This window comes from Scyliorhinus canicula, chromosome 8 (assembly GCF_902713615.1).
Source record: "Scyliorhinus canicula chromosome 8, sScyCan1.1, whole genome shotgun sequence".
NCBI classification, from domain to species: Eukaryota; Metazoa; Chordata; class Chondrichthyes; order Carcharhiniformes; family Scyliorhinidae; genus Scyliorhinus; species Scyliorhinus canicula.
The window spans coordinates 102,868,707-102,874,706 of record NC_052153.1 but is presented as its reverse complement, the minus strand read 5'-3'; positions in this window follow the sequence as shown (position 1 = coordinate 102,874,706).

The window sequence follows — 6,000 nt, the reverse complement described above, 5'->3', positions numbered from 1 at the left end:
CCTGTTGGCGATGGTGGTGAACCCCGCTGCCTGGGCACCTTGGTGAGCTTGGTGCATATTAAAATGGAAGTATTGCCCTGACTGGGCATATAGGGCCTCCAGGACATCATGGTTGCACCTGTGCACCGAGCTCCATGAGATCTCGAATAGGTCCCCACTCAGCGCCCGTGGCATAGATATTCAGGGCGTCACCTTGACGGCCACCGGGAGCGAGTGTTCTCTCCCATTCCCCTGTGGTGCCAGGTGTGCCATGATCTGACAGATATACCACACTTTCCCCCTGCTCAGCCGGTGTCTTCGACGGCATGCCCTGTCCGGCAGTTGCGCAAATGACAGGTGCTGCGGTAAATGCAAGGCCTCATGCGGCGCCTCCTTTGCACCATCTCCTTTGATTTTGATTTGATTTGATTTATTGTCACATGTACCGAAGTACAGTGAAAAGTATTTTTCTGCGGCCGAGGAACGTACACAGTACGTACATAATAGACACAAGAATAATCAACAAGGAACATTAACAAATGGTACATTGACAAAACAGTGATTGGTTACAGGCCTCTTTGGCCTCTCCATCGTGAATAGCTGCTTCCTGTTCCTCTGGGGCATGCTCCGCTGCTACAGCTTCCTCCTCCTCGAGCAGCTCCAGCTCGTACAGCCGCAGTGCACCCCCCTGGACTGCGACTAGGAGGAAGGTCACTATTGCAGGTTGTATTCCAATATCTAGTGTCTGCAGGGGGTGAAAGGCCAACATGTTAGCATGGCGTGTACCACCGTGCCCAACCACATCCAACAGGCTACATGGTGGCCCCGGTTGGCACTGCGTGCTTCCCCCCACCTCTCCACACCCTGGGCCACGTCGGTGCCTGAAACCTTGGTGGCTTCTGGCCCTGGCACTCGTCCCTGCTGCCAGGAGTACCGTCCACTGGCGCTGCCCTTGCCAGCGGTATGCTCCACAGCAAACGTCCAACTCCCTCGTAGGGACTACAGTGAGTGTTGTCCTTGGGTGACACTCTGCCGGCAGATTGGTGGCTGGTTGTGGGGTGGTGGTATGGCGGAGGGTGGGGTGCACGGGGTGGGGTGTGGGTGGGGTGGGGTCTGGGGGGTGGTAGGGTGGGGGTTGAGGTGCAGGGGTGGGAGAGTAGGGGCTGGGGTGTGAGGGTGGGACACCCATATAGTCACTGCAGAACCAGGGTCCATGGTGGGCGGTCAGTGGAGTGAACAGCAAGAAGGCTGCCTTGCAGGCCTCTGCAGTAGAGGTCTGTGTCAGGACACCGCCCCCGTCCCGTGGGGGATCACCCTAGCCCCACTGCCCGTTCGCCTGTCACCACTAACACCTGCCAGGCAATCCACTCCCCACACCAGCCAGCCTGGCTATTGTCCAGCCTGGCAGCCCACGATCGTGCCTCTCCATGTCCGACCTCCTCTATCTCTCTCTCTCATCAGTCACGGTGTCAGTTTCACGATTTTTAAAAGCACAAGTGAACCTCACCGTCAGGAATTGACCCCAGTGGAGGCGGAGAATCGCAGATGCCCCAGAGTATACTGGGTCAGGCCCGCTAATGATATGTCAATGGTATTTACTGTATGTGCATTCTGGAATGCATTGTCGAGGTGACGGAGAGTTGCGATTTGGCGTGAAACTGGCGCCCACCATGGTTTCGGTGTTGGAACCGATTCTCTGCCCAATTGCGTTTTCCGATCCCGGCGTCGGCAGACAGAGAATCTCGCCCAAGAATCATCACGACCTTTGAGGAACGGTCCCTGGAAGTTAACGGGGTGGCCAAGAACAGAGTGGTCACCAAAGCCGAGGTCAGCCACTCGCAGAGGTGAGGATCCACTGGGCCCCACCTGGATGGACTGTCACACCTGAGTTGTTATTGCCACAGACTGACCCATCCCTCCCACTGACCACATGTTCATTCCCCTGCAGGTCCTCCAGCCGATGGCACCGGCCTATCTGGTGTGGTCCCCTTCCATGCCTCCCATGAGTGCACCTTGGAAGAGAACTCCAAGGATGCCACAGTTGATGTGTCACAGCTGTCATCCCCACCCTCCACCAGCTCAGATACACACGCCTGTTGACTTCTATCTTTTTTTATTATTAATAACCACAGTGTGCGAGTGTGCTCCGTGTTCCGTGAATTGGACAAATGATCACACAAGTATTTAGTATAATCACAGTTTAGTATTGAGCATAGGATTAGTTCTATACTTAATAAATCACACGCTACTACACATTAGACTATATCTATCAGTTAAAACGACCTTCACTTAAAATCCAAGTGACCGGCTCTGTGCAGGATAGGTAAGGCCTTCATCTGGTTCCTGACGTGTAGCGGCTGGAGGTTACCTGGATCGTCTAGGCTGAGTGTCGTCTTCAGCTGGAGGTCGCGGGTCCTTGAACTTGGCTGGTCAATGTGCTGCAGTTGGTAGGTAGAAGCCAGTCCCAAAAGAGACTGAATGTTGGTTGCGCAATTCTTCTTATTCTCCGATCTTTCGCGCTCTTTTGAGCGGTCCCACGTAGGGATCCAATGGGTTGATAGGATTTCGATCACCCTAATCGATCCTGACCAATTAGGGTGTGTACCTTGGTGGCTGGGTGGGTCCTAGTCGGTCATGGCTGTTAGTGTCCAAGGCACTCCCAAATAAGGCAAACAGGCGTCCCCGAGTCTGCCACTTATGGTAATTTTCAATCTGGAGCCCACTGTCCCGGGAAGACCTGTGAGTGGCCTCTAGCACGTGTGAGTTTCTGCTGAAATCTGAGTTGTTGTTTGAAATATACACAAGTTGTGTCTTGTCTGTGTCCCAACCTGATCACAATTCCCATCATCCTTTGCGGTGGCCATTTTAGATGGCCACACACCTCAGTGGACAATGTTAGTGGACAGACTTCTTGGGTACATTCTGGTAAGTCCACACAATCGCTGATGCACATCAGGTGGAGGCAGTAACGCCCAGACGAGGCAGTCGGAGGGCTGCTGGATCCCAGGTTGCAGCTGGGTCCCAATCAGATGCTGAGTCTCGGAACAGGTTTACCCGGAACTGATGGAGACGTTGAGGAGCAGCCGGGATATCCAGAGGGAGATGTCAGTCAGCGACACTCCCGCAAGTCCACAAATGATTGGAGGAGTCCCAGAGGCTATGGGCGCAGGAGAGGTCACCGGCAATGCATGGCACCGAGGCCAACACTGCTAGGGTGGTGACCGCAGTGCAGAGCCTGGTGCATGATGTCAGCACCTTTGTGAAGGTGTCCAAGGCATCGTGCCGTTGGTGACGGCCATGGCTGAGGGTCTCAGTAGACTGTCTGACTTGATGGGGGATGTGACCCAGTACCAGGCTGACCTTGATGGAGTTCTGCGGGACATGCCCAATTACTGAGGAGCATCGGCGAGGGAGTCGACAACATGGTGCAGACGTTGGGGAGCCACCAGCGCTGGCAGGCCACCCCGACTGAACCCAAGGCTCTATGGGCACCAACCAGGAGAAGTGGGTGCTGGGTGGCAACCCTGACCCATCGTATGGAGTGGCGACAACAGCCACCAGCACCCCTGAGTTCCACCATTCTGATGAAGCCGCAACTTGTAGCCAGCACCCGGAACAGGGTGGCAAGGCTGTGCACGTGCTGCCACCAACAAGTGCGCCCGAGCCCTCCAGCCCCCAGAGGACGGCTGCCAAGGGCATTGGGGGCACGGGTTGAGGTAAACAGCTGGCTGCCTCCACCTCAGATGTGTGTCCTGGGGAAACACCTGGACGTATTGGTAGAGCAAGGAAGGTCAAGTACATTGAACATCACTGCGGGCACTGGGGGGGGGAGGGTAAAGGTAGGCAGGGGGGTAAGGAGTGGAGTGTGCATTGGGGGGACATTGTGGGGGGGGGTTGGGGGCGAGGAAGGAGGGTGGGGATAGTGGGGCGGCAGCATCGGGATAGTGGGGCAGTGGCGTACATTTTTATGAGGAACAGTAAAATACCCTCACCACAACCAGTATGGCGCCTCTGGCTCTTTGTTCCATGATGCGGGATTTTGAGCAAAATATGCAGGAGGAGTGTGAGGAATGTTATGGGAGCGGCGTTTTCAGAACCCCAAAATGTATCATGGAGTTCAAACAACTTCTCCCTTGAATGGATTGTTGCTTTTGAAGCACATGGCTTGGTCTCCAGGTGTGGAATTACAAGTATGGACACGTGGGTTTTTAAACACAAAACAATGTTTATTCCATGAATTCAACTTAACCTTTTAAAATAAACATTGGATCCTTAACACCCCTCACTTCAAAGATAACCCCGAAAATAATACAACACTAAATAATCCCTCAAAATGTTCCTTCAAAAGACTTAACACCTTTAAACAGAAACACATCAGGTTAAATACATTACTATTATGAGTTTAAATCACCCAAATGATTCAGAGATAGTCTTTCCTGGCAGAGATCACAGCACATCCAGCTTACTGCAAACACAGACACACCCAAGCTCTTTTTCTTCATGCAGCTCTCAGCAAACCAGCCAGGCACTTTTCAGCTGCTCTCTCAAACTGAAACTAAAAGCAGGAGTGAGCTCAACTCAGCTACCCCCACCCTCTGACATCACTCCTGTAATATGAGCTGCTGCATTTCTTAAAGGTACATTGCTCAAACATCTATTTCTTAAAGGTACTCTCACATGACAGGTAGAACTTGAGTAGTAGTGTAATGACCTGGAATTCATAGCCCATGAGCATGGTGGAAACAGAAGCAACCTGATTTCAAAAGAAAATTGGATGGGCACTTGAAGGAAATACATTTGAAGGGCTACAGGTATCAAGCAATGGAGTGGAACTGACTAGATTCCTCCATGGGGAAACCTCATACACTTGATTGGCCGAGTGACTTCCTTCTGTGCTGTAATGACTGATTCTATGTTACAGAGGTGGATGTAGGAGGTCTACGTGATGCTGTGAATGTGTTCAGAAACCCATTTTAGTCAAAAATGAAACCAAGATTGCAAAGAGATTGTTTAGTATCAGACTGTTGCTGGGGAGTGAAACACGGTCAGAAGTTAGATAAGAGCTTTCTGTGGGGACGGATCACTTCATTCTTCCCAATATTTAATTGGAGGAAATTTCTGCTCATCCAACACTGTGTGTTGTATAAGCAGTGTGATACTTTAGAAACAGTGGACGTGCCGATGGAGGGAGTGGTGAGATAGGGCCGAGTTTTGCCAGCCTACATGCGAAAAATAGCACTGGCTTCAGATAACGTCCTTGAGGGGAAACATGTATATGAGAAATAGGAATAGCCAAGCACAGATCCTTAGGGAAACATCATACATAAAAGTGTGGGAGGGGGAAGAAGTAGCCACTGTAAGTGATATACTGGCTGCAATCGCAGAGGAATGAAAACAAATGAGTGCCGTCCAACCCTGCTGTTTCTCGATCTTCCAGATCTGATATTGTGCAAACAAGACCGGGTTAGTGACCTCATAGTAAAGCCCCTAGGTAGCAGTGAGCATAACATGATTGAATTTTGCATTCAGTTCAAGGCAGGGAAGGGTGGGTCTAAGACCAGTTTTATGAACTTGAGGGCAATTATGAGAGTATGAAGACAAAAAAATTGTAAGTGTACAACTCTGAAAAGATTAGTGGCATGTTACAAGATTGGATAGAAGGTAAAAAAAAAACAAAGAATGGCTGAAAAAATAATCAAACAGCAAAAAACGGTTAAAATAAAAATGAGGGAGACATTTTTTTTGTAAAAAATTTTTATTCCCCATTTTCACATTTTCTTCAGAATTTACACCCCACCAACAAGCAGTAAACGTCAACAAATACAAAGTCAATCCCCTTATCAACAACAACGATCCCATCCTCCCGCCACCCCAAACAACGCCCACCTGACACTATAAGCATCAAATAAAACAAACCCTCCCACGGTGGGGGAAAAACAAAGGAAACAAAAAAGAAAAAGGAATCAGGAATCGCCTATGGTTACCATTGACCTATAGAGTCCAACCCCCTCCCCCCAACAT